The 15,900-nt window shown below is 42.2% G+C and overlaps 1 protein-coding gene across 5 annotated transcripts in view; it reads left to right on the plus strand.

Moving 5' to 3' along the window:
* Window positions 1-15,900, plus strand: part of LOC124303857 (uncharacterized) — a 123,881-nt gene that overhangs the window by 28,387 nt on the left and 79,594 nt on the right. The gene's annotated exons all lie outside the window — the stretch shown is intronic.

The following is a 15,900-nucleotide window of genomic DNA, read 5'->3' on the forward strand; positions in this document are numbered from 1 at the left end:
GATGATTCTGCGAATATAGTGAGCGCTATAAATAAATAAAGTGTTGAAAATGCCTGTTTTTATACAATGAATGTAATTGTGCGAAGGTTGTGGGGACTAGAAAAGTGGGACTCGGTAATCTCGGATTTTTGGAGTCGCTACAAACGAATCTAACATCGGAATTGTGAAATTAAAAATGGCGGATCTAATCGTATCCGTTGACCCAAAAAAAAACCCTGAATATGCATGTGAATTGTTAAATTTTGTTCGAATCGTAACTGTGCACAACGTAATGTTGCGTACGGTAATAACGTTCCAAAGTTGGCTGGTGTTTGAGTAACCCCGTGTAAGTAACGTGGAAGTTTCCATAGGTGTAAGCGACCAGGGTTAAGGACCATGAGAGCTTCGAAAAGACTTGCGATTATACATTATCGCGTGTCGTACCACACGTAAGTTTTAATTACTCGGAACACGCGGAGTCCACTTTTAATGCGTTGGAAAGAATAATACCCCGCGTACACATAACGAGACAAGAAAGAGAACAAGAAGGTCAGCGTCTCCGGTGTAATGAATTTAACGGGCACGAGATTACCGGCCCTCGGCAATTTTTACAACGTGGCTAACGGACCCCTCACAATACCCTCTAGTAGTATAATAAATTTTCCAGGGAGACTTGCATTGTAGATCTGGATCTCGTGCCAGGATAGCGTGACGCGCTTACTCGGCTTGGGGGTAAGCAGGCGCAGGAGGGTTGCTCCGGTTGGTTTAAGTCTCGTTGGGTTGTAGGTGGTGGTCGAGTCTAGCGACGTCAGACCCAGGCGGGAGAAAGGCTTTGCGAAGAAGGATGAGGAGGAGCCGGAGGATCGTTTCACCGAGCGGTCTTCTTGCGCGGACGAGGGTTTACCATCGCCGACGTTTCGTCAGGATTCTGCCGTTAATTCGTTTGAAAAAATGGTAGAATGACCACGCGATGAATGAAATACCGGATGTGTAAAGAGGGTGAAACGCATTGGGTCGTCTCCCTTTCTTCTTGTTTCTGGTGATCTTGTTCTGCGCTTCACGTCCGCGTCCAACTACGAGGCTGAAGTTGGTAACGTTAACGTATCGAAACGTTGAAGGGGTAGTCTGACATTTCAATGACTTTTTTTAACAATTTTTTTTCTCAGTTAAATTTATTTCATAATTTCAAACTTTTTACGCATAAAAGATGAAGTTATAAAGTAAGGCGTACATTTTTTTTGTTCGTTTTCGATGGTGAATCTCGCTGGTATGGCTGCCTGAAGTTACCCCTGTTTAAATCTGGCCGACACGATATCCCAACTTTCATCCATCCGAAAAACAAGAGATCATCAAAGTGTTCATTTGACGCTATCGTCTGAAGCACCATCAATATTATTAATCAATATTTGAACCATTGTTTCAACAATTTGAGTTGAAAAAAGAGGTCTAAAATTTGAAAAATCCGCCATTACTTTTTGCTTCAGACGATAGCGACTAGTGTACTTTTTGATAATCTCTTTTTTTGTTTTCTTCAGTTGCATGCAAGCTGAGAGCGAGATTAATCATTAAAACTGAAGAAAAAAATTTCCGTATTACCTTGCAACTTTCTTTTTATGTGTTAAAAAATTGAGATTATAAAATGAATCTTACAGTGACGAAAAATAATGATTAAAAAATGTTGTTGAAATGTGAGACTACCCCTTGAAACAAAAAATTACTACTTCGCGCCTTTGGAATAACTGAAGAAGTTGAATTTATAAAATCTGAATTCGTCGATGCCGTATGAACAACGGTTGAGTAAAGTGCAGTTAATCCTAAATTTGCAAAATAACGACTTTTTTCTAAAGATTACAGTAACGTTACAAACTTCAGCCTGATTTTGCCTCTTTAGTCAGTATTCAAGGTGTTTTTCCTCATATCTCGACGGAGTTGTTCCGTATTGCAGTTACACCCGCATGGTGTTTCATGTTCGATAATTAATAGCTATATTCATGCGTACCGGTCCCTGTGAAAGTACCCAACCATTTTATATCAAGGTTTCGTAAAATTTTCCAGGCGTTCGATACAATTTCACACATCATTACGCATCTTACAAGCATTTCACATCATTCCATTGTATTTCATATAAGACTTTCCCAACCATTTTACAAGTAGATACCGATAATCGCGAGACGACTGTCAGGAAAGAGAGTGAAAAAGGGGGAAACGGCGATTCTCAGCGTCTGGCGTCGCGACCGTCGGAGCGATTCCTCGATCGTACGACTGACAATAGGCAAGGTAATTCCGACGCCGTGCTTTTATGTACACACCGAAAGGAGGACGGAAATTCTCATCACGTTCCAACTCGGTGCTAGTTCTCTCGCTCACTTTGCTCCGTATTATGTACAGATAGAGCGACGAGGCGAGGTGGTTTATTCCACTCACTGGATTGTTTAGACCTCACCGATTACGAGTTGGGTTTCGCCCATTTGTCGCGAGATTATCGCGATACATCCTGATTACACGCTTCTTCTTCTCCTCTTCGCTGTCTGTAGGAATCGGGAACAAACGTTCCTCCCTCCCTCAAATTATCAACTTAACGAATATTCTCGAATCTTGTTCACGATAATTCCGAGTAAATGTATGTTACTAGGACTTCCCTAGTTACTTAGGAAATTCCCTCATCCCCATTTTGACCTATTGTTACGGACACTCGCTGGTGTCGCGAAAAGATGTGTTGACCTCGATGCGATGAATAATTTTAATGCAATTTCCGTTTCGAAATGTTGCAAGCAACGCAATAATTGATACATCAAAGCTCAGCTTTGAATGAAATCGTGGAAAGCCTCTAGTTGGCAAGAAATGAGCGTGCACATCGGTTGTAAGACTGTACATATAATAATATAACGTAGGCGACAATAATTAACGTCGTTTCAAGCTAATAATTATAAACTGATAGCGGTTTAATTACGAGAACCGTTTCTTCATAACAGCTACTTATTATTGCGATCACGTCATCGGCGAGTAGTTTATGCGTGTTTATAATACGAATTGTTTTATTAATTTACCGATTGTATCGACGATTATTTATTCATCGACGCACGATCGTGCTTCGGCTTATTGCTTTGTATCGAGGAATTTTCAACAATGATAATAATAATAATCGTAAGTACCCAGCAACCCTCACGCGTCGCGTCAATATATTGTAAGAAAAGAAGTTTGACCGCCTGCGAAGCAGTTCGCTAATTAGTTCGTGCGTATGCTTTCGCACGCGTACTTAACGATCTTTTTCAAACAATTAATTATTTATTATACCGGCTGAGCGAACGGCTCAACATGTTTGTCGTGGATAATATCTTTCGTGCTCATTGTGAATTCCAATTCTCCCAGCTGTAGATAATTATTATATTAACAGTTATCATCTGCAACATAATAGCAGTCACCGTAACTGACGGTATAAAATATTTACGAATTTTGTAATGAAAAATTCAAGCCTGTGATTGAAATTAGTAATATCGAAAATAATTACTTACCCTCGGATGTTGTTGAATGAGGAAAAATAAAACGGAAATAATATATCTAATAAGAGAAAGTTTGTTCAGTGAACTATTAATTAGTATTTTAATTCATAATTATATTTCATGACGTCCGGAGACACTTTCAGAAACTCATTCGGCTGCCAGGAAACTTTGTACCAAGAATAATTTATTCCTCAGGGAAACGGTCTCTCCCCTTAATTGATCCCCCGACCCCCCCTCCCCCCTTCTCCCTTTTTCTCTCTGCCTCCCTTTTCTCACTTCTTCTCTTGCTTGTCTCAACCCTAAAACGTAATCGACTATCGTTCTTCATCGAGTTCTGCTAATTTATTTATTGGACTGTACGTCACTTGCACGATGACGGTTCAAGTTCCTCTTTTTTTTTCCTCTAATAGCTTTGCGGAAATCATGCAGTATTCACAATTCCAGAAGACCACCCACCTGTAATAATCAATTTAAGACGGTTACTTCGTCCAGTCATATTTTAATTGCTGCCGTCAAGACGATTCTTACGGACATGAGGTTCGGGACTGGAACTCGTTAAACATCCATCGGCTCTTCGACGACATATAAATCGTTTGGTAGCCTCAATTTTCGCCCATCTGTCACCACCTTCAGAATACATTCAGCCATCATACTCTATACGCGTTTTACCTTCTGCTATTCTACGTTAAGCTGCGTTAATTAAACTGTTTTGAGTTGTCTTGGTCGCAGGAAACGAACTTCGTTCAGTCACGTTGCAAAGTTTGAAACGGTATGCTTATGAGGATTTGATATTTGCCGCGGATGTCTCCAGGCGTGAAATTTCGCGGAATTTTGAATTTCGCGACGTTTCGAAAGGTTGCGCATTATCATACGCGACAGTTTCGAAATGAATTCTCTACTTCTTCCACACCTAACGGAGAAACTCCAAGCGCGTTGAAGAATGTCTGGAAAAATTTTGATTGTAACAGAAAGGGTGGAAATAAGAAAAAAGGCATTAAATTGGTTGGCAGGCTGGTGATTTAGGGGAGAGGCTTTATACGCCTGGGAAATGTTTGTAATGTAAAAGTTTTCCCGTGGATGATATTCCTCTTCCTTTTGAACCCCGCGGGTTGTTCGTTGTCATCCTCACCTCCTTTTCCGGAGACACTCATAGCCGGCGGCCTGATTTTTCCAAATCCGTTTCTCTTCTCTCCTCGGTCTGAATGTTGTGAAATGCTTTTTGTTTCGGGTAAAATGATTCAGTGAAATCGTACACTGACACGATACATATCTTCTCTTCTACCATTTATACCAAGACACAGAATGATCTCTTCATAAGACGCCTGGTCATGCCTGAAAATATATTGTTACTCGATTTTGTCATCAATTTCTCACAATCACCCGAGCACTCGGATATGGCTTCTAGGCATGGCAGATCCTGTATCCAGGTGCGTGTTGAGCCCATCTTATTCCGCGAGAAAGGCAATAAACGTCTTAATCGTGGCGGCTGGGTTCAATTGGTTCAAATTAATTAACCACTATTTGACTCCCTCATTAATCTGATCCACGACTCCCGACCTTGCCGAGTAATATGTCTGCGGGTAATGAATAATTTTAATTGTAGAATCCAATTTATTACCAAACGACAATGACGCGACGCGAATCAGTGCTTATACTTGCCAGTCAAGAGTCTCTAACGATATAATCCGGCATTGGCCATTAAAAGTTTTCGAGAAGCGACGATGCTTGTGCAAAGTGGATATCTCAAAGAGATGAAAGATAGAAATTACATTAGATTGAACTTCAGTTTTGTTTGCCGTGTGTTTTGATTTTTTTATATCTGCGACCGATTTGGGGCGGGGTTGAAATCCCGAATTGGAAAAGTTCCGAAAGCGACTAATTCCGAATTATTTGGCGGCGATGTTTGAAGTAAAGAAATCAAACTTTTACGAAACATCAAAGTTTTGAATGGCAACTCCGAAAAATCGAAGTTCCGAAATTGCGGAAATGAGAAAATTTAAAAATCTGAAACATCGAAATTCCAAATGATCCAAGATTTGCAGTTCCGTGAATTTCTGACTTGGTGAAATTTCACCACTTTCACAGAAACCTGTTCACTCTGATTTTCGGTTTTTCTGATTTTTCACACCCACTTCTTGAGTAAACTACGCTGTGCGAGTATATTTTAATTTTCGGAATTTTGCTTATATCTGTCTATCGGAACTTTACTTCTCGTATCTTTGCTTTGTCGTAACTTCAATTTTCGGAATCTTGCATTTCAGAACTTTGAGCCGCCGGATTTCCATCCGTACGAAACTTTATTGTTTCGCAAAGATTTGATTTCTTTACTTCAAGTTTCGCCACCAAATATCTCGGGATTAAGCTCTTTCGTAACTTTACAAATTCGAAATTTCAATCCCACCCCACCAATTTCACGTTGAACTCTTACGCGTGAGCAGTGCGTGAATTCAATTTTTCACTCCTTATCCGCTGCTACACGTAACCCTGAGTAGTCGGACCGTCTTAAATAAATTTCTTTCGTCGCACGTTGGCCAGGAAGTTGAATAAGCGAATGGCCAACTTCCGGACGATCTGTGCAGACCCCGTACAGGTCTTTCCGTCAAAGGTGATTGAAGCGGCGCTATTTCTCATCGACAAATCGATCGTATTAGGCTGCGGGTGCCGGTGAACAATAAGCCATCAAGAGATAATTCTGCGATTTGTAGTCGACGATCTACGCTGCACTTACGCACGTCGACGGCGATCTGGGATCCCATGGTTGTGGTGCGCAGCACCAACCACACCACCAGCACCACCACCACCACCACCAGCACCATGCCGTCGCGTTTCTCACATGAATATTGATTCTCTCCTGAGCCAAACCAGCCCTGACACAGTTGGCACGGTCATTCGACGATTGTCCAATCTGGCGAGCACGGGTCAACAGGTTGCCTCTTCCCTCGGTCTGGACCACTACGCCAGAAACAAGCTCCGAGATTGGAAGATAGAGATCAACGGATAGGATAGATCAGGGATACGAGATGTGGAGAACATATCTTTCCTCTTCTGCGGACCTCCAGAGCTCAAAACCAGTCAAACAAATTCACCGGGTATACGATTACTAGCTTAGGAAGGTGTCGCAAATCACTCCTTCCTAGATCCCTGGAGCTAACTGCAAAAATAATTGGTCTTACCCAATTGCTTGGATTCGTTCTTTTCGTTGTGCTCACTTGCTTCGACGTTGTACAGAACAAAACCATCTACTTCGTGTGTTTCACAATAGAATGCACGTTGGAATTCACGCATCACGCTGTTGATCGAATTAAATTACCACTCGAAGGTGCCAAATTTCCACAGTTTGACGATTTATATGTATGTATGCGATCCATCTTAGATGTTCAGTCAGTAAAACTACGCTGACGGTGTTCCTTTATATTTTACTTCGCGTATTAAATGCTTCGAGAATCGAGTTTCCTACTGATTGGGATATCATAAGTGCATTGGAATATAACCTAATGGAAAAGCTTGCAATGGAAAACGGACGAAGAAGGTTACGCTCCGTAAACAGCGGAGCTACTCGCTAAAAAAAGGTAGAGAAAAAAGAGCCTGATAAAAATACAGGAGCTGGCTATACCCTTCGTAATGTGGATGAGTATTTTCGTTCTCTTATCTCGACGATAACTCATTTCTTTTTTTGTGCTTTGTTAAACAGACGCTTGTGAATACATTTTTACCACGGTCATAAAAATATCCTTTATGAAATAAGCCAAACAAGGGGAGAGACCGCAAGGTTGTTTTTCCAACTCTTTAGTCTTGACATTGTAAAGTTCCCGAGGAATACTGTGAAGTTGGAGAAAAGAGAGAAAAAAAAACTACAGCCGCACCTTCGACAAATATCCTGCGCCAATGCACATACCGTGAGGTCGTTTTTGTTCCTCTAAAGCATGCGGAGAAATTGAAAAAGTGGTGAACCTTCGGTACGTTGTGACTATTTCTAGCGTTACTGGCTTATACAGACATAGAACCATTACTGAAGCGAGGGATACCGTGATTAAGACCGTTACTCACAATCAGGATAAGAAAGAAAAGGATGTTGAAAAAAAATTATATTACAGCCAAGACCTTCAAAGAATAATCATACTCACCATCAAATTATCACCCCTGTTTACCATAGCGACGCTGACTCTCCCAGCCTCGATAATATTGAAGGTGGTATTAGTCGTCGCCATCTTTATACTCGTGCCGTTCAAATATTTCGGTATTTAATCCACCTTAAGAGAGTTTATTCGCGACGTCTTTGCTCGCCTGTATAAGGCGGTTCGTTTTCAACGTTTTTTTTTTTTTCATCAATATGCTAACCGTTGAAAAGGTGGCTTTGCCTGCGTGAAATCTATTCCCAGAAAGAGGTCGATTACGTCCGATGAACTCTGTAGCTTTTTTCGAAGCTTGGCGTATTGGGTAGCATCTCCTTGTCGAAGTCGCGTTACGTCGCGATTCGGAGTCAGCTGCTCTTTGATCGTCCCGAGAGAGTTTTCGGGCTGACAAAGTATCACGGGAACTTTTTCTCTGTAAATTTATCCCGAAGTCTTCGTAGGATTCCTCAAAGGAGCTGCGACCTACGTCACTCCACTCCGTTTTTCCTCGTAGAGTATCCAGGTCGTCAGCCAAGTTAATTCCGAACTAGACTCAAATCTGGCCGGATACCTCAATTCCAAAAACGACTCTTGGACTCCAGCTAGGGTGAAAAGGTCCTTGAAAAGACCAGGAAATTGAAGCAAATAAGTGAAATCCTCGCGTGGAAAGAAACACGTCGATGCTCTTCTTCTAAACATACCTCATTGGGCTGAAACGTGTCTACCACTAGGATGCATGCACCTGGGTTCGGACATGCAGAGTCTCGGATTGCTTGTTATTTTGTGACGATCATCTACGTCCTTCAACCTCCGCGACTGCAGTAAAATTCATAGGGCGTGCAAAGTTCCTGCCATGGCCGTCCTTAAAAGGAAAGTACCCCAGGTTGGTCTCTACGATTTGATTTTTTTTGTAATATGTTATAGTAGACTACAAATTAAGTGACATTTATTTTATTTTATCTGCCATTGAAGACTTTAAGGGGGTGATATCACCCTCCAAAGTAAGCTATGTCCAGAGGTGACTTGGAAATTTCACCCACAAGAGCATAATATTTTGCAATCAATCCAACTGGAAAAGTTTTCTCACAACGAGAAATGAAAAATGTTATTTTCTCAATTTAAAAAAAAGAAAACTGTCGAATCGCCCCTTGGTCTACTATAACATATTATAGTAGAAATCAAGTCGGAGAGATCGACCTAGGATACCTTTGTTATTAGTTTCACGGAACTGACGAATGGTCACATTGGTTATAACATACATGGCAGGTTGTCTTCGAGAAAAAAAGTGTAAACATTATTTTCCATAAGAAGATATCTTTGTCGGGGGTTCCGATGTGCGAATTGCGTCGAGCCGCATAGAAGTGGAAAACGCCGAGCAGATGGGCTTCACGTGATAGTAACGTTCTTGACGTCACACAAGCATCCTCGAGGCGAGGGTGGAAGCCGGGTTCAAGGCGAGGGCGTGAATGTCTAGACTCTAGACGTGGTCGCTCATCACTTTTTTCGCTTCTTTCTTTCGTCGTTCCTAATTTCGGAGATATTTTTATCCGCGAAATCAATAATTATAACTTTTATATTTCCTAGGTGCTATGAATGGCTTCTAGTATACATACATGTATTATATAGCAGTACCAGAGATCCGAGAGCACGGTAGTTTAAAACTGGAACAGGCAGTCAAGATTTGGTATCATCCCGGAGCTCATTGTCAGCCCTTGACAACGTTCCACTCTAGTTGACAAAGGGTTATTGTGAAAAAGGACTTCCGCCAAGAAGTTAATTTCGGGACGAAACGTGACACAGCGCAGACGGGGATTCGGATTTCCGACATGTTCCCGATACCGGAGAGCCAATGTTTGAAGAACTTTTAAATTCTGATTCAGAAACAGTTCGAGTTAGCCTTGTGCAATTAACTGGTTCTTTGGATTGCTATTGATCCAAGGATTCCAAGCGCCTGCGCTCGCAGTGAGAACTCACCTAGTGCCTCTCTATGCACGCTTGTGAATTTTCCACTTCCATGTTCATTCTACAATTAGCCAGGCGCTAAACGACTGCAGTTCCACCAGCTCCAGGGTACACTGGAGCGTTATTCTCCGGTATTCCACCCGTGCATGTGACCACGTGTGAATGCGTGGCATACACACAAAGCGTTCGTTCCAGGTCTGCTTCGCCATATGCTTTGTCGGGCATATGCAGCGTTTCCCCCTCTTCTCTGGCTCCTTTAATTAAATCTGGTTAATTGTAATTGTGGGTCACGTAACACTGCGGTTCTACCATACTACCCGTATTCCACATGAAAATGGACGTAGCACTTGGCGCGCATTTCTTTTTTTTTCTCTTTACCTCTACCTCTTTCTTCATTGCCGAATCCCTGCGCAAGTACATTTTTCGTCGCTTTCTTATCATATCGTTATCTTGCAAGGTCACTGAATCAATGGCTGTTGGTGGTTATTATCCAACCCTTATTCTGATCAGCCTGTGTAATGGCCTGGAATTCTCTCACAACAGACTTGGAAAACCTGAAACCTGTTAATAACGGTATCGTAAAAATGCGTGTTTGAAAAAAATCGTTACTTCGCACCTTAAGGAATGCCTGAAATTTCGTAAGCCATGACAGAGCATACTCATATTTTGCAAAGCTAACTCCTTGAAAGTCATTATAAAAGTGCGCAATAATAATTTTTCCATAATTTTCCCTCTGATGTTTCGTTACATTAATATTACTAACTTCATCCTTATAACTATATTGCATTTGAAGACCATATTTTATCTTCTCACGGTTTTTTGCGACTCTTTTCTTCTATATCGAGTTTCGAATAAGCGTTTGAAGCACGATAAACTTGAAAAATCCGTTTCTTTCCGTCAATCCTGGAAACCTGAAATTCTCAAGAAATTCCAAATTCCTCAGCCAGTAGATATCTTCTTCGCTAGAATTTTCCATTCGATACCAGCCCTCAGTTCACCCGACATATATGTGGCGGTTCGCTGTCTAATCTGCTTCCGCTCGTATTTTTCTCTCTCTTTGTTAACGTAGTTCGAAGTTCTGCCGCGGAAAATCCCTGGGGGACGTATTATGCGCATGTATTTAGAGTTTCTTTACTGAACTGGAAATTTACGGTATGTACCGAGTCGTTAAATTGACTGCTTGCAGTAGTACGGTTTGCAACGTTCAACGGCACGAAGGTACATTAGTCACATCGTTGAAACGCAAAAAGAGCTGCGAGGTTGTTGGGGCTAAAGAGGAATACAAAAGAAGTGAATGGAGAGAGATAGAAGTAGCAGAAAATCAGAAATGAATTTTTGGACCCAACTTGGAATAATAAGTTTTCACGAGTGGAACTAAAATGGCACCTTATGCACATGGAAGCTTGCCACCATTTGGCTGGGACAAAATGTAAATTTTAAGAACCATCTCGCCGCCCAAGCCGGCCCGCTCTGCCAAGATTGTTCGAGCAACAGATGGGTCGTATAGATTTATCGTGTACGCCGTTGCGGGTCTTCATCAATTCTCATATTCTCGTGAACATAAAGTGGCAGCTACGAAAAAACTTCCAACTCTACCACATCGAGGCGAGAGAATTGAAAAAGGGGGACATAAGAGAAAAGGGAAGCGAAAAATACTGAAAGAAAGAGAATTATTTTTGCGGTTTGACATAATATCATTCCGCTTTTCTTTCATTCTCCTTACCGAAACCGAAAAAGGTATTAGAGCTGATGTCCCGAGGAGCTGATCCTACTTTACTCCGAATTTCGAGGACTTTCCCTGTAACGAGGCCAATCGCATTTCGCCTTCTAAGTCACGTCGTTTTATCCTCGCATGTTGGTCTCGATGCCAAGGGACTGCAGAAATACCTGCACGGCAGTAAAGCATATGTTGAAATGTAGAACGAAAAGACGATCAGGCGACAGCGCGTGACGTACGTTAGGTCATTTCCGGCTTATTTCAGAACCAGCTGCCGTCAAAATCCCGAGCAGTCAGTTAGCAAAAAGTGAAACGAAAAGTGACAATCATAATGTAGAAAAAAGTCAGAAACATACGGAACATCACCTACTACTGGGTCAGAATGATGTATCGTTTCGCTATAAAGCTGTTGTATGTTACCAAATGTGCAAGGAATTTATAATTCAACATCACAGTGTGACTAATTAGACGGCTTGCAAGTAAACATGATTATCTTACCACGTTATGTGTAACTGCCGGTGATATTCTTCAATTCATGGTACTCTCCTTATTTCATCTCCTTACCAATCGAGATCTAAGAGATCCCTGAGCGAGCTCAGTTTGCTCAGGGTACGTGTTCATATTTGCAGATGGTTTGCAATGGGTTAAGGGAGCGCGGTTGATCCTGAATTACACGAATCGTTAACAGCCATAGAATATTCTGAGCTGTCTGATCCCTGCGCTACGCTCAGTTTGATTACCAGAAAGTTCGCCATTAAAGGGTGTATATCCAGTATAGATGTCCACCACAGGTGGCGCTTACCACACATCTTCGGGCTATTTTTTATTCGTCGACGAGTCGGTCAGGACCGAGAGATTGTTGATGCAACGTGCAATCTTCTCAAAAACCTGCGACAGAAATTTATGTACTTTGATAAACATTACGGGACAAATGCAGGCGCTGCAAATTTAGCTCACTTTTCATCAACTCACTTTGCTGGATAATGAAATATAAGTCTGGGTTGTCGCATTGTTTAATTAGTCCCCAATTCACCGCAAGATGACCCGCGCTTCAATTTACCGTTGAATGTTGGATCGTAGTGGCTCCAATCTACACCTGATCGCCTCAACGCGACGATCTATCGATCATCACACACATCCATGGACATGCAAAAAATGATGTAATAAATCAGGCTGAAGAAGGAATGAGTAGTTGGAAGTGTCGAGAAGAGAAGAAGGTCCGCGGACTGCGATTGGGCTGTTTGTTATAATACGATGCTAAGAGCATCATTTGTATTCAGTCGTCGAGGTGCTTCTGCGGGTTGCGGGTTCCGCTCGTACCGCCACCACAGCCCAGCCTGCTGCTTGACGGTTCGCCGCTGTGCGCTGTTTCTGCTCACAATCAGTGACGTAATGTTCCGACCTTAGGGCGGCGGGGGTACAGCTTGGATGATCTAAAACTATACCTATTTTTGAAAGTTTTTTTTTTTTTTTTAATTTATAAATAATGAAGCCCTTAAACTCAAATTGCTCTAAATGTTGTCATTGTCTTAAAAAAAAAAAAAACTCCTAACAATAGGGATGATTTTAGACCGTCCAAGCTGTACCCCTCCTTTAAAAGCATACATCTCAAACCGTGGTTTCTCTGCAACGGCAATATGCCCGCTATATGTAAGTCCTAAAACTTTGTCGATCGCTGATGATAACGTCGTCTGTTTGTTCAACTTCACCAAACACCGGTCAAAGTTCAAATCGGCTTACATCGAACCGCAAGTCCATGCTCGCGCATCCCTTCGCTTAAATGAAATTTATCTTTGACCCGAACGGAATGGAAGGTTTCTCAATTGCCCGAAGTATCGTATTGATCGAGTATGGGCAATTCGCAAGGCAGGAATAATCTTCTTTACTAGTACAGAGCTCATCTTCTTATCTCTCATGTGTTGAGTTTTTTTTCGAATTTTTGGGATTTGTATAGGAGAGTGTTTGTGATAAGACGAATGGTTTCGGTTTATAAAAAATTTCATTATCACTTCAATTTTCCATTGTTTGTATTCTTGTTAGTTGAATTTTTCACCTTTCAATCATGTCCGGCACTCCACTAAAATCCAGGTGAAAAAAACTTTTGACATCCACGGTGATCAACCGAAATTCACCTCCATCTTACCATCTTTCAGGCGACGATATTACTTAATTTCCATGAACTTGTCACGTAAATGACTCATGTTTCCATGTTTGGCGATCATCCTGGACCAGCCACGCATCGGGGTTCAGTAAAAGGAGCGATAAGGAGCGTCGGTAACAGGATCTTGGCGGAAAGACCACCTGCAGTTTCGTTCGCAGAGTGGAAATTTTTCAAGGGGTCGGCTGTGAATTGAAACCGTTATAAATCCGACCGTGCGAAGTCGAATATATCCGGCTGTCACGCCTGTCACACCCTCATGGCACTCATCGTTTCTCGGCGTTTCTCCTCTTCGCAGTACGACTCGCGGGCTACGGACAAACGCCTCCATTAGCAAAACTCTTATCGAGCAATTTGTAACGGCTTGCCCAGAGACAAGCCTATTTCTCACCCTGTTGTGAAAAAGAATTGGATCATTTTTGGCTCACCGTTGGGGAACTATCTTCTTCTCGAAGGATGTGTACAGCCTCGACCTATTCGCGCCCCGATCAATATCGCGCCTTTGGATTTTCCTGCACGTTTTCAACCGACGCCGAAGGGGGCGGTATGAATTGTTGAACTTTTGCCTGCAACGTCGATAGCCCTTTAAATAATAAATAAAAATATAGGAAAGGGAAATAGATTACTCGAACCGCTACTCGTTGATGAGCAAAGTGGAGAAAATGTAGAGAAAAGCAGACTTTCTACAGGGATTTTCCTTTGTCGGTTGGGCACGTAGTCGTGTGTCTGAGGTCGGGTCGGTCAGTCACCCTGTCTAATTTATGGTACCTAGTCTGATCACGTCCCAAACGATCCTGGGTCAACCTGGGTCATACGGGGTCATCCAAAATGGTCCGGAGAGCCCTTTACTCGGAGAGCAGATGGAAAGAAAAGGACCGTAAGGATGCGTCGTAAATCTAATATTCAAGATAACGCTCATTGATTTCCAGTGGTTCCAAGATCCCGAACGAGATAGAGCCCAACAACATATCCGCACAAATGTCGGTCGGGCGAAGTAGTTTCACGTGACATTCCCAATGCGTCAAATCATATTTTTATCCATGTCAAACCGTTCTCCAAAGGAAACGAATTTGTTTCGGAAGCTTAACTATTCTACCTCGACAGGAACGATGATTACAGGCAACGTTGACGACTTCAAAGATATTTCAGCCTCGCATTAATAAGTACCTTCGGCTTTCACCGTACATGCAATGTCTGTGTGATTCGAGCCTTGACCTTTTATTTTTGTGCTTGTTTCTTTTTTTCTCTAATATGGGGCAAACAACAACCTTGGCGAAGGACAATGGAATGCAACATTCCTTTGAAGACATGCTGTGGCTATCGTTTTGTCTTTCGTGCACTATTGATCAAAAGTTTAAACTCAATTCTTGTTTGGTTGGAACTCTGAACCCAAGACAATAGTCTAATCATAAGCTTCACGACACGTGCAGATACACTTGTACCGAACGTCCGTATTATTGTTGGCGAACAGTTGTACAAACCATATTAGAAAATTAGTCACTTGTTCTTCAATGAATTCACAAACTGGTTGGAGAAATTGACTTCCATCGCTTTAATAACCTCACTGGTGTACAGAAACGATGTGCACTTCACTGATGCCGAATAGCGAACAACTGATTCACCGACTGCAATTTCTGACAATAATTTTTTGGCGTAACTTTTGGAATCAGTGTTAAGTCTGAAAAACGTCAAATTTTCGTTAATTTGAACGATTACTTCGAGAATGTGATCCGGTGCATAATCTTTTGGTGAATCGGTGGTTCGCCGTCGGAGACTAGCTTCAGCATCACACGATGTGGAGAGATTGAGAGAATCTGAGGGAACTACGTGTAGTCAAACCCATAATATATCGCAGCATGTTTACCGAATACACACTAGCACCGTTGGTGAACGATTTCGATCGTCTGCCCTTGTCTCCTGTTCGTTCAATCGGCCAGAGGCTGTCTGTCTGCAGCAGCTCCAAACGCTCGGCCCTGAGCTAAACGTAAACATCATTTGATGGATTGAAAACAGCGTCAAACCACCAGTCCGAAGGTAGTCGCGGTAAGGAGCAGAACGATAAGGATAGCTGTTCCCCGTTCTTCAACTGACAATGAGGTGTCTCCGTTGTTGGATGACATTATGAGCAGAAGGTGTCGAGAAAGACAGCATTGATCAGTCGAGATAACGAGACTGGCGATTCGCTGATTATGACTCTTTTATTCTTACGTTAACGGGAGTCTACGTCGCAAGTAATTAGGAAAAGAATCGGAGCAAATATAAAGATAAGGTGAACAATGGGCCGATTTCTTCCTAGGAATTGTCCGCTGCTCGTCTGGTATATTTTTTTCTACGCCCTTACGGACGAGTTGGCGAGCATATAAGGCTCGTGAATGGAACTGACGTGTTGTTTAACCGAGTGAAGCTCTCCGACGAGTGATAAGGAAGTAACAAATTGTCTAGCTGGGCAAGCTCTCGATTGTAGTACGTTCT

This window comes from Neodiprion virginianus, chromosome 4 (genome assembly GCF_021901495.1).
Source record: "Neodiprion virginianus isolate iyNeoVirg1 chromosome 4, iyNeoVirg1.1, whole genome shotgun sequence".
NCBI lineage: Eukaryota > Metazoa > Arthropoda > Insecta > Hymenoptera > Diprionidae > Neodiprion > Neodiprion virginianus.